The 13014-nt window shown below is 34.8% G+C and overlaps 1 protein-coding gene across 8 annotated transcripts in view; it reads right to left on the bottom strand.

Moving 5' to 3' along the window:
- Positions 1-13014, bottom strand: part of TFDP2 (transcription factor Dp-2) — a 170942-nt gene that overhangs the window by 94038 nt on the left and 63890 nt on the right. For 2 of the 8 annotated variants that reach the window (XM_087430453.1, XM_087430457.1), the window contains exon 2: positions 2107-2138. The exons of 5 other annotated variants lie outside the window; for them this stretch is intronic. The gene's annotated coding sequence lies outside the window, so the exon portion shown is untranslated. Of the gene's footprint in view, positions 1-2106; positions 2139-12824; positions 12920-13014 lie in introns of all 8 variants that reach the window. One more of the 8 variants, XM_087430452.1, reaches the window with a different exon arrangement.

The following is a 13014-nucleotide window of genomic DNA, read 5'->3' as shown; positions in this document are numbered from 1 at the left end:
AAAACTACACTACCATCATGACAGATACTGATAAGGTATTTGACAAAATTCAACAATCTTTCTTGATAATAACTAAGCAGACAAGGAATAGATGGGAACCTCCTCAATGTGCTGAAGGCAACTACAAAAAACCTATAGCTAAAAATGACATGTAATGGTAAAAAACAGAGTATCTTCCCCCTAAGATCAGGAACAAGACAATGATGACCACTGTTGAACAGGAGTCTCAGCCAGTGCAATAAGTCAAGAAAAAGGAAAAAGGCATAAAAATAAGAAAGGAATAAGTAAAACAGACAAAATGTTGGTCTATGTGGAAAATCCTATGTAATCTATAACAATTCACTAGTAGTGAGTTTATTAGCAAGGTCACAGGCTACAAGGTAAACATGCAAAAATCAACTGTATTTCTATATTCTAGCAATTAAAAAAATCACAGATTGAAATAAAAAAATATAATTTATAATACTAAAAATACGAAACAGTGATAAATTTAACAAAATATGTGCAAGGCCTATACAATGAAAACTACAACATTTTGCTGAGACAAACTACAGAAGATTTAAATTAATGGATAGATAAACCATGCTTATAAATTGGAAGATTCAATATCCTTAAGATGTCAACTCTTCTCAAATTTATCTACAGATTCAATGCAATCCCCAATCAAAATCTCAACAGGCACTGCTGTAGAAATTTACAAGCTGATTCTAAAATTTATATAAAAATGCAAAAGACCTAGTATACACAACACCTCTGAAAAAGAACAAAGTTGGAGGACTTACACTACCTTGAAGACTTAATATACAGCTATAGCAGAATTTCTCGACCTTGGTACTACTGGCATTTTGGACTGACTAATTCTTTGTTATGGGGAACTATCCTGTCACTGTAGGATGTTGAGCAGCATCCCTGGCCTCTACCCCTACCAGCAGCAAAGCCTCCAACCCCGAGTTGTGACAATCAAAAACGTCTCCAGACACTGCCAAATATCTCCTGGGGGGGGCAAAACTGCCCTTTGTTAAGAAACACTGAACTACATTAAGTAGTGTGTTACTGACATGAAGACAAATATTTAGATCAATGGAACAGAACAGAATCTAGAAACAGACCCTCAACTTATAGTCAATTGATGTTTGACAAAGGTACAAAGCAATTCTATGGGAAAGGATAATCCTTCCAATAAATGATACTGTAATGATTGGTTACTCATATGCAAGAAAAATAAACTTCTGGGCTGGCCCCGTGGCTTAGCGGTTGGGTGCGTGCGCTCCGCTGCTGGCAGCCCAGGTTCGGATCCCGGGCACGCACCAACGCACTGCTTCTCTGGCCATGCTGAGGCCGCGTCCCACGTACAGCAACTAGAAGGATGTACAGCTATGACGTACAACTATCTACTGGGGCTTTGGGGGGAAAAAGAATAAATAAATAAAATCTTTAAAAAATAAATAAATAAAAATAATAATAAAAATAAACTTTACCCCTCACCACACTCCATACACAAAAAGTAATTCAAAACTTATTAAAGACATAAATTTAAGAGCAAAAACTATAAAACTCTCAGAAAAAAATATAGGAGAAAACAGTAATCCTAGCTTAGGCAAAGATCTCTTAAATAGGACATGAAGCACAAACTATTTTTTAAATTGATAAATTGCACTTTAAAGTACAAAACATGTTTGCTCTTCAGAGGTATTTAGTGTTAAGAAAATAAAAAGGCAAGCTACAGGCTGAGAGAAAATATCTCTAAAATATATACCTGATAAAAGACTTGCATCCAGAATAAGATAATAAAACAAACAACCAAATTTAAAAATGGGAAAAATTTTTAAACAGTTACTTCATCAAAGAAGATATGCTGACAGAAAACAAGCACAAGAAAAAATGCACAACAGAATTAGTCATTAGAGAAATGCAAATTAAAACCACATTGAGATACCACATAAACCCACTTGAATAACTAAAATGAAAAACGACTGACTATATCAAGTGCTGGCAAGGACGGAGGGCAACTACAACTCTTATACATTGCTCACAGGAATACCAACTTGTACAGACACTTTGGGAAACATATTTGGTGATTTCTTATAAAGTTAAACATACACTTACCTATGACCCAGCAATTCCACTCCTAGGTCAACCTTAGAAAAATGAAAATTTACGTCAACACATAAGCGTGTATTTGAACGTTCACAGCAGCTTTATTCATAATAGTCCACAACTGGAAACAACATAAATGTTCATCAACTCATGGATGGATAAACAAATTGTGGTACATTCATACAATGGAATACCAGTCAGTAATAAAAAAGAACCACTGATACCCACAACAGAACAAACCTCAAAAGCATCATCCTAAGTACAAGAATCCAAACACAAATGATTTTAATAAAATATCCAAAAATATTCAACATGGCTAAAAATAATACTGATTTTCAGTAGCTTTTTTTGGTTATATGAATCATTGGCACTTACTATCTTTTGTTATTTAACTTATATGTCTAGTCTCCTTAAATCAACTACAAACCCTTCTGCTATAGGGGTTATCGTGTTATCTCTGTGTAGCACTTCACAATACTAATAACAGCATCTCACATTTGTATATCAATGCACAGGCTCCATAACTCTCATTCAATAAAACAACCACAATGTTGTACACATATTGCAATGGAGTCAGGACACCTGGGTTCAAATCCCAGCTGCCTACATGGCTGATCCGTGGTAAGTCACTTAACCTATATGAGACCCACTTTCCTTATTCATTAAACTGAAAAGCATGGGGGTAGAGTGGGGAAAGACAGTGTTGTGGACATTGGGGTGGTACAACCAGCAATCCTAATGCATGTGAGGCCAGTAAGGACAGAAACCTCCTGAGAAGCAAATAGCCAAAAGTTACACTTGAACTTGATTTTTCAGAAGAACCACAGACTGAAAAAGTGGGATCTCATGAGCCTTCTTATCTTTTGGGTTTTAAGCAGAAGATATCAGAAAAGTTACCACAGGGATAACTGGTTTGTGGCAGATAACTAATCATAGAAACATCTATTTTGATCCTTCAATGTAGCATCCTTCTATCACTGGGAATAGGATTCAATATGCACAACATATAGAGAAAATCAGCTATTTTAGACTAATATAAAGCAGGTTAGTTTTACTCTTCTGATGTGTGGTTGCCATAGTAATCCATGTCAGTAAGAGAGAAATCACAGGTTTAGATATTTGGTACACGTGCTTGGCTGAGAATGTACAATTGGCAGAATTATGAATGCCTAAAACTCGAAAGCCAGAATCACAAGGAATTACAATCTGGCAGGGCCAAGAAGCTTCATCAGGGATTCGCTGGGCACCTACCATGTGCCAAAAACAGGACCTATGCTAGGCAAGGTCACATGTTTTACCATTGAATCTTCACAAGAGCCCTTATGAAGCAGCTGTTTTAGAGACGATTATTATTATTGCTTGAGAGCTGAGACAACTGACGTTCTGAAACACAACTAAGTAATCCGCCCAAGCAGTCACCATTAGTATGTGACAAGGCTAAGATTCAAACTCAGAGTTAAGTGACTCCATGTTTTTACTGCTACTTAAAACCTATTACCGTTATATAAAAAGCTCAGCTTTCAATTACTGAAGCTAGCACAGTTCCTAGAAAAGAGCAGGCTCCAAACACCAAAAAAAAATTTGTGTTTTTCTTTCAAGGTAGACAGGAGGCGGACATCACCTAAGGTAGGCAGCAAACAGGCATCACCTCCAGCTCTCACTAGAGAAATTAAAGCTTACATATAACATGATAAAGTAAGTTTCTGAATGCTGAAATTCCTAGCCCTTCATCTACATTAGCATTCCCATGACACTCATCATGAAAATGATGATGATGAAGAGGAAGAAAAGATGGAGGAAGAGAAAAAGTACATGCAATTATAAGACCAAGTGTTTTCATTCTTTGAAACACACAGCCCACATATATTTATTCAGTACCTATAAAGGTCAGGCACGGTACTTGGCACTGGGGCTCTAACAGTGAATAAAATAAACAAGACACAGTTCCTGCCCATAGGGAAGTTTCAGCCTAGTGGGAAGATACTGACAACTAGACATTTAAGATATAGTGCAGTAGTGCAGAAATGGGACAGCACAGGGTACCGTAGGAGCACAAACAAGACATACTAAACCCAAAGAGGGTGGAAGTAGGGCTACAGGACATCCAGTTAAATTTGAATTTCAAATAAACAATGAATACTTTTTTAGTATAAGTATGTCCCAAATACTGTCCTGTATTTTTATTTGCTACATCTGGCAATCCTAGGTGGGGATGATATTTAGAAAAGTGTCTCACAGGAAATGATACCTAAGATGAAAACTGAATTACTACTTGCCCCCAACAAATTTGGATCCTGAAAATGTATATTAGTTGCTGGCTTACGGAGACACCCATGTGGCAAGGATCTGAAACCTCCTGACAGTAGCCAGTAAGGAACTGAGGGCTCTTGCCAAGAGCCATGTAAGTAAGCCATCTTGGAAGCAGATCTTCCAGCCATAGTCCAGCCCTCAGATGACAGCAGCCCTGGCCAAGAGCTTGATTACAATACATGAAAGGCCTTGAGGCAGCTAAGCCACTAGCTAAGCCACTCCTGACCCTCAGAAACTGTGTGAGATAATGATGTTTGTTGTTTTAGGCTGCTAGGTTTTAGGGTAATCTGTTAGGCAGCAATAGATAAGTAATGCTCTGCCCATTAGAGGAATTCTGCGTCCGGTAGGCATGGGCCTAAACTAGTACCCCAACATGCTCATTCACTGCTGAGAGTAGCCACGATTAGTGTGGGTGGCCTCAGCAAGAACGAGGTGGTGGATCCAGAGAGGCCACAGCTGTTACTGTCAGTCAATTATGCCTCCCACTGGAAGGAAATCTGCATGATGTATTTCCATGACTGCCACAGGATAACAAAAAGCTTATTAATGACAGCATATCCTTTCTGAAACAAAATAATTAAATAAGACCTTTTAAAAAAACAAAATAAAATTACTTCTCTGAGTTCAGCTTAATCACTTGAGAGAATTGTGTGAAAACAGAAATACAAGCAAAATAATAGAGAAAATAGCAGAGCTAAGAAAACACCAAATCTTGGATTAGCTGTGGCTCTCAGCTTGATTTCATGTGTGCTAAGAACTGATATGGCTCTGTCAACCAAGAAAATAATTTGTTCCTGGGTAGGTTGTTTTGACTCTCCCATTCAGAAAGGAACTTCTGAAATATAAGGATAATGTGCAACTGAAGAGCTGTGAACTGTGGTTAATCAACTAATCCAGAATTTCTAAGAGTACTTTCATGAAACAATTTGAGCATTGTGAATTCCATAAATTGTATTATTACAATAGATTAAGTTTGAGTTAAAGTGATTACATTCCAACTATCTAATGTGAATAGAAAAATCTCAGAGAGAGACATTTCCCTTCTTTTCCAAAAATACAAGATGAGTTGGAAGGGAACAGATTAATAACTGTGAACTAAAGATGGCTGCAGGGAGATGCGAGAAATTTTCTTTGACTACAGCCCCGGACTCAGCCTCTTGGCTTTATAATAAAGTTTTCTATCCAAACCATCTCCAAGTTCATGCTATTACGATGTATTCTTCCCCAGGCCAGTTCAATACTAATTGAGCTGAGTATGTGTTTATAGCTGGAATCCTTTAAGGTCTGCGTTCCAGATAAATCAGATGTCACTTTTCCCCTATGGCCTGCAAAAGAGTCACAATTATCTTACAAGATCTCCAACTTAAATTTCATAGAAACTGAGATAAGGACATTGCCTTAAAAGGATTACATCTCTAGGATAGTATAATTCACTAATCTAACCCTTATTTTCTAGAAATTTCTATGTAAATTAATATTTTAAAGTATTCTATTTTTAAAATATCCAATTCATTTAAAAATTACCTTCGTATACCAACCCTAGATATTAAAAGAGAGAACACAGTGATCAAAAATATAAAATCTAGAATTAATCTTTGAATTTGAGTACCTGACATTACAGAATAAAACTACAGTTATTCAACCACTTTTCTAAAGAATTAGGTAGCAGTTTTATATATCTGCTTTGACCAACTATATAAAATTGATACACATATTAAACAAAGCCCTGAAGTTTCAGGCCTAAGGCCCATGTATTTTCTCTGTAGCTACTCTAACACATATGGTTAAGATTTCCAACGGCTGTATCCAATGTTTCTTAACAATTGGGTAGCTTCAGAGTGAGGTTTAAAGATCTGGAACCAAAACCCAAAGAAAGCTTTAAAAACTGGCCAGCAAAATAATCAACAATTTCTAGAGGATTAGCTGTCTTTTCTAACTAAACAATACTCTATAAAATTTCGTGATCCAGAGTAGAAGAGAGTTGAGAAAAAAACATTCAACACAAAACTCTTTAACATCATCTGGGATAACAGATGCTACTCAAACACAGTTTCATTGTCCCTAATCTCTCTGCCTCCAGCTTTCTTTCCTCATATTTGGAACTTCTCTCATTTTCCTCCTCTTACAGCATCATTTTTTTTCTAGTTTTCTTTGTTCGTAAGTAACCAATACATTTTGTAGAACTTCTTATTTCACTGATACATCTTAATTAATATAAAGATAATACTAACTCTGTTTTTTATTTTAATGGAAAGTTGAATAGTTAGATTCTCCCAAAATTAGAACCACACACAAAAAAATCCCTAAAACGCATAATATTTCCAGTCATTTCACAATTTTACCTTTCTCCTTTCTGACTTGTCCTTATGGGGTTATCTTGAAAGAAAGTTCCACTTTGAAAAATTTCACTAATAACTTTCTCTTATTCATATCAAATACCCTCTTCTAAACTAAAGTTCCAAAATTGGAGGAGAGGGGACAAGTGGAAGCTCCAACAAAAATCTGAAGAGAAAAACTTGGCAGCAGAATTTTGTCACTGTTCCATCCACTCAACAAACAGATATTAAGACCCTATGAATTGGGCATTGTGCTAGGTACAAGTCCTACTTTGTCTTAAAATACCAAGGCTCATAAAATTATATATATGTGTATATATAAATTAAATTACATATTTATAAATTTATATATATATAAAGTTGTTTTTTTGTGGAGAGTTTTTGAACTGTTTTGTGCTTTCCACCTTGTTGTAAGGACTCAGACAATGGGAAGAAGGGAATAAATTCTGAGAACTACACATGCAGAGTCAGGAATAAGGGTATCAGTGGATAAAAAAGAAAGAAAACCAAGATGTTAAGAACAGTTCAAAGTTATTAGAGCTCTAAAAGTAATACAAAAGTCTGTGTAGTGCTTTATAAATATTATTTTATTTGAGTCTAGCAATGTTCCTGATTATAATAGCCAATAGAGTCTATTAACTTACTTATTTGTTTTTGCCAAAAAATTTAAATGTGTCCTGAAGGATTTTCATACGAGAACATATCTTCAACTTTATAATGAAGTCAATAGGAAAATAAAATTCAATTACAAAAATGCACTTGAGAAACTCACACCAAATCTCATTAGATGTCATATTATAGGACATTGCAGTCATGTGAAGTGTAACGACATTTGGATCAATGATGAACCACATATACGACAGTGGTCCCATAAGATCAGTACCATATAGCCTAGGTGTAAGTGAGCTATACCGTCTACATTTGTGTAAATATACTCTATGATGCTCACACAACAACGAAACTGCCTAACGACTCTCCATTGTTAAGCGACACAGACTGTACTGGCAAGGATATGAGCAACAGGGAATCTTCATATACTGCTGGTGGCAGTGTAAATTGGTATCACTTTGGAAAAAGTTATCTGGAAGTATCTACTAAAGCTGAACACATGTATACTCTGACCAAACAACACCAATCCTAGGTAAATGCCCTACAGAAATGCATGCACATGCTCACCAAAGGACATGCACTAGAATGTTCATGAGATCACTAACTGTAATACCCCAAAATTAACAACTACTCAAATGCCCAATAACATTAGAATGAATAAATCAATTATGATTCATTCACAAAGTGGAATATTGTATAGCAACGAGAAAGGATCAGCTACATAAAAATGGATGAATCTCATAAACATAATGTTGAGGAAGAAAAGCTAGTCATGAAAGAGTCCTGCGTGATTCCATAAATAAAGCACAAAAACAATCTATGCTGTCAGAAGTCAAGACAGCAGTTACCCTTGAAAGGGAGCACAAGGCATGCACCTGGGGTGCTGGTAATATTCTGCTTCCAGATATGAGTGCTGGTTTGTAAAACTTGTATATATACTTTTCTTTATATATTTTCACTAAAACTTGAAATATATATACACATATAAATATATAACATGAACATTTTCATTATAAAAGTAATACCCCTTTATGGATACAGTATAAAATACAGAAAAGAACACCAAACATAATCTCATTTTCTAAAGATACACGTAATTTGACATATTTCCTCATTTTTTTCTATAAATTTCACATAGTTAAGAATATATAATACATATAATTTTACTTAAATTTGAGCAACATCACTACATAAAATAATTATTGTGTATCAAGCATTTTCTATCTTTAAAATGTTCCCCTTCATAAGCAAAATTTGACTATAAAATTAGCAATCACATACATACATAGGCAATTTACTTTAAAATCACCTAGTAATACAATTCTGTGTAGGAGCTACTATTTTTCCTATTTATAAATAACACTGATAAATATCTCTGTTTTGGGCCGGCCCTGTGGCTTAGCGGTTAAATGCGTGCGCTCCGCTGCTGGCGGCCCCAGTTCGGATCCTGGGCGCGCACCGACGCACCGTTTCTCCGGCCATGCTGAGGCCGCGTCCCACATACAGTAACTAGAAGGATGTGCAGCTATGACATACAACTATCTACTGGGGCTTTGAGGGGAAAATAAATAAATAAATAAAATCTTTAAAAAAAAAAAAATCTCTGTTTTTGTCTTTATTAATCATGCATCAAAATTTACTTCCTTAGGATAGATACCTAGAGGTAGAATTACAGGAGCCAATGTTTTTGCATCAAAATTAGTAAAAGATAAAATATTGCTGTAACATGAAGACAGAGGTCTGAAAAGGCAACAAAATGGATGGCCTTTCCTCCTTTCTTCACTAGTCTTTTCTTTGAGAAAGTGCTTGTTCGCTGGTAGGATCCCTCAGTAAAGCAAAAAAGTCTGTGGTCTGAAAGTCTTAAGACGCGTGAAGCTTGATGACACCTCACCATTGGACACATAAAAGGTACCGGAAAAAGAAAAAGTTTTCTGAATTGAGTGAAAAATTTTCAGCAGGAAAATCAGTCTGATGCTACCCGTTGGTTCATCCCTGCTTCTTCTATATACCATTGGAACAGGAGTTCTCAAAGTGTAGTCCGGGGCAGCAACATTAGTTCACCTGGGAACTTGTTGGAAATACAAATTCTCAGACCCCACTCCAGACCTACTGAGTCAGAAACCCAGGAGGCAATCTTTACAACATGCCCTCCAGATGATTCTGACACTTGCTAAATTTAAGAACTACTGGCCTAGAGAATTCTAAATCTCCAGGCATACTAAGAAAACATCACCTTTATTAATCAGAGAGTGGAAAAAAGATGACTAATTTTTTTCAAACTATTAGTCTAATTGCTACCTTGCTCATCTGGGAGATTGAGGATTGAGGACCTTACTGGTAGATAAATGTTTTCATCTTCTGTTCTACTTCCTTTAGATTTGTGATTTACATGTCTGCAATGTCAGCCATGCTATTTTTCATACTTGAATGGGTTCCAAATGGACTCACTAAAGGGGATGTAAAGGACGTCATTGAAGAAAAGGATGATAAGAGAGTTCCTAGCTTATTCTGTGATATGCATAAAATATTTGATTTAATTAGTTTCACAGACAGAAAATGAAAGAAGTAATTTGTATTACCAGTAAATCCTGGTAGCAATTTCCTTTTACTTCAAAATACAGCTTGTAATTAAATGTATTCAGGCTGGGCTTTTTCAATAATTTAATCAGCAACTTGCAGACATTTTCTACATGTTTAATGCAATGATAAAGGCTTGACTATCAAAGAAACAATGAAGACAGTAAAGGAGAAGAGAATTAATATTTTTTTGAGCACCTACTACAAGCTAAGTATTTTGCATAAAGCTTTACATGTGAGGGTTAAATGAGAAAATATAATCCCTATGAGGTAGGTATTATCATTCTCGTAACAAATGTGAAAATCTGACGAAAAGAGATTTAGTAAATTTTCTATGTTACCAATTGCAGACCTAGTAAATATAAATAGCAAAACTGAAATTTGAAGCTGTGTTTCTATGGTTCCAAAATTTGTGCCTTTTCATATCAAGCTTACTTTACAACATCAAGCAAAACACAGCACATTTTCATTAGAGTAAATAAAAAACTCCTCAAGAAATAGATACAGTTAGTAAAATTTTAGCAACTTTTAACAGTTTGCCTATTTAGTATTTTTTAAAGACACATACAACTTTAAAAAAGAATATTTTAGCTACCATTTTTATTTACTATGTAATTTATAAAGAAGAGGAGGAGAAACCAAGTTAAATGTCAGAATGGGCAATTTAATCTCTTCTGAATAATAAATATTTGCAATTTAAATTGCTAGATTTAATTTTAAAAACATTGTGTTGGCAACAAAGCTGTTCAAAAAAAAGGTTGTATAACATGTTTTTGGATATTTTGCTTTTTGGTTTGGCAACTCATGCAAATTTTATTGCAGGTGGGTCATAAACAAGACAAATTTAAATAAGGAAATTCAAAAAAGAAAATATTTAAGAGGTTGATTTTAGAACTAAATTCCAATTGGCAATCAAAATTATCTTCTTCCCTTAGTGCAGTGGGTTTGAAATTAACCAGTACCAATAGTTGTTACCAATGGCTGTTACCAAGTGTAAGCAAGATGGCTAGCTCAAGTTAAAGGTGTGCAAAGGTTTCCTTCCGTGAGAAGACAATGGGCCATATGGGAATAGGAAATAAAAACAGACAATTAGATTAACTCCATCTTCAAAATACTAAGCACGTAAGAAATCACATACATAGAGACCTTTTCATCTCAACAGTATTCTACTCTTGCCAACTGAGTTACAAGCTGATTCACTGAAAATTAATTTTGAAATAATACAGAAACAAGATTGCAGATATCCTTTCCTCCAAAAAGAAGATCAGTTTATCCCCTTTCATAAGAAACAGTAACTGGTTATTTCAAGAACTATAAAAAATAGGTATCATCACATCATACTCTTTATAATAAAGTTAATTTAGACAAACTATCAGAATAGAGAATTAAAATTCACATTAAAAAAATGACAAAAAGCCATTTTTTTGTGGCTCAGGTATAACACACTACATTATCAAAACTATTTCTAAATCTACAACATGCAATCAAAACACAGAGCAAAGTTATGTAATTCTACGTAACCACAAATACATTGTGAAAGCAGTTAACAGGAAGATAAAAGATGTGGTAACCAAAGTCTATTTTAAAACACTTTAATTTTTTCCTTTATTTTTTGTTTTAAATCAGGAACTCCTTAAATTTTATTTATAAAAGGTAATTCTTATTTAATTTTAATATTTAGTTATTTAATATGGTAAACTAAACACTATTACTTAAATAAAACATCTAGTAGGTAAACACAGGAAAAATACAAAAGAGAAAAAAGATCAGATGGCACAAGTCCTTCAGGAAAAGCAAGTCACTGGAATGAACAGGTCAATAAAACTATTTGTAGAATGGGAGAGTTGTCTATTTTCAGATCATTAAGATATTTTTAAATATCCTGAAACCAAACCCCAATTCAAAGAGCAAAGCCAGAACCATTCACTGTGTTAATTAAAATACAATCTCTTACTAAGCCTAGCACAGTAAGAGAGGCCAAACTCACCCTAATATGACCTCAGATTTAGAAGGCTGCCAAAGAATTTTTATAGAAATAGCAACCAAATGTCACTTATACCTACTGTCCAAAGTAATATAAAATAAAACAAGACCTTACTAGATATTTCAGGGCTTAAATCTGTGAAGTAAAATGGAAAAAAAAAAATAATATGGGCAAATGTTAGTAGCCTTTTTAATTAAACATACAACTCTAAAATATATAAACTACTGTATTTTTAAGATTTTGAACACTGAAATAATCTTGTAACACCAATTGCCTACCCTTTCACCTTTCCAACTCCTCTTAAATTTCTCATCAAGAAAGTGTAATTCTCACATTCTCTTCTTGGCAGAAACGTATTATTATGGTCCCTACAGGAAGCCATTCCAGCAACAGTTTTGGTAGAACTCTGAATTCCTTCTGTTCCTACCACCTTGCCCACAAAATGCTTCCTTCATTCCTGTTCCCAGGCTGTGAAGATCTGTTCAAAAATGTTACAAAATCTGAAACAATTGATTCCACATGAATGTATGTAATCTAACCTCAGCTGGTTCCTTGCTGCTATTTAGGGATTCCAGAATCATCTCTAGATTATAAAGGATTCAAAATAGTACAAAACAGGCTCTAACCAACAATATTCTCCAAATGGAGAATTTATGAGCTTCTCTCATAATTAGGCGGTGTTTATCCAGGGAATTCAAAGTTGGTGTGACATGTAAAAATCAATCAGTGTAATTCACCATATTCATGGGCTAAAAATACCCCACCATATAATCATTGCAAATAGGTAAAGAAAAAACATTTAACAAAATCCAGCAACCATTCATGATCAAAACTCTCAGAAAACTAAGAACAGAAGAACTTACTCAACCAGATAAAGGGCTGCTAAGAAAACTCTACAGCTAACATCATACCTAATAATAAAAGACTTGATGCTTTCCTCCCGAGATCAGGAACAAGGCAAGGATTTCTGCTCTCATCATTCCTATTTAACCTTGAAAAGGAAGTCCTAATCAGTGACAATAGGAAAGAAAAAGAAATATAAATTGGAAGGGAATAAGTAAAACTCTCTTTATTCATAGATGACATGATAATATATGTTGA

This window comes from Ceratotherium simum, chromosome 5 (genome assembly GCF_057802395.1).
Source record: "Ceratotherium simum simum isolate JZ-2026a chromosome 5, ASM5780239v1, whole genome shotgun sequence".
Lineage (NCBI taxonomy): Eukaryota > Metazoa > Chordata > Mammalia > Perissodactyla > Rhinocerotidae > Ceratotherium > Ceratotherium simum.
Note: the sequence above shows the minus strand (reverse complement) of the source record. Positions and strands in the feature narration are given on the sequence as shown.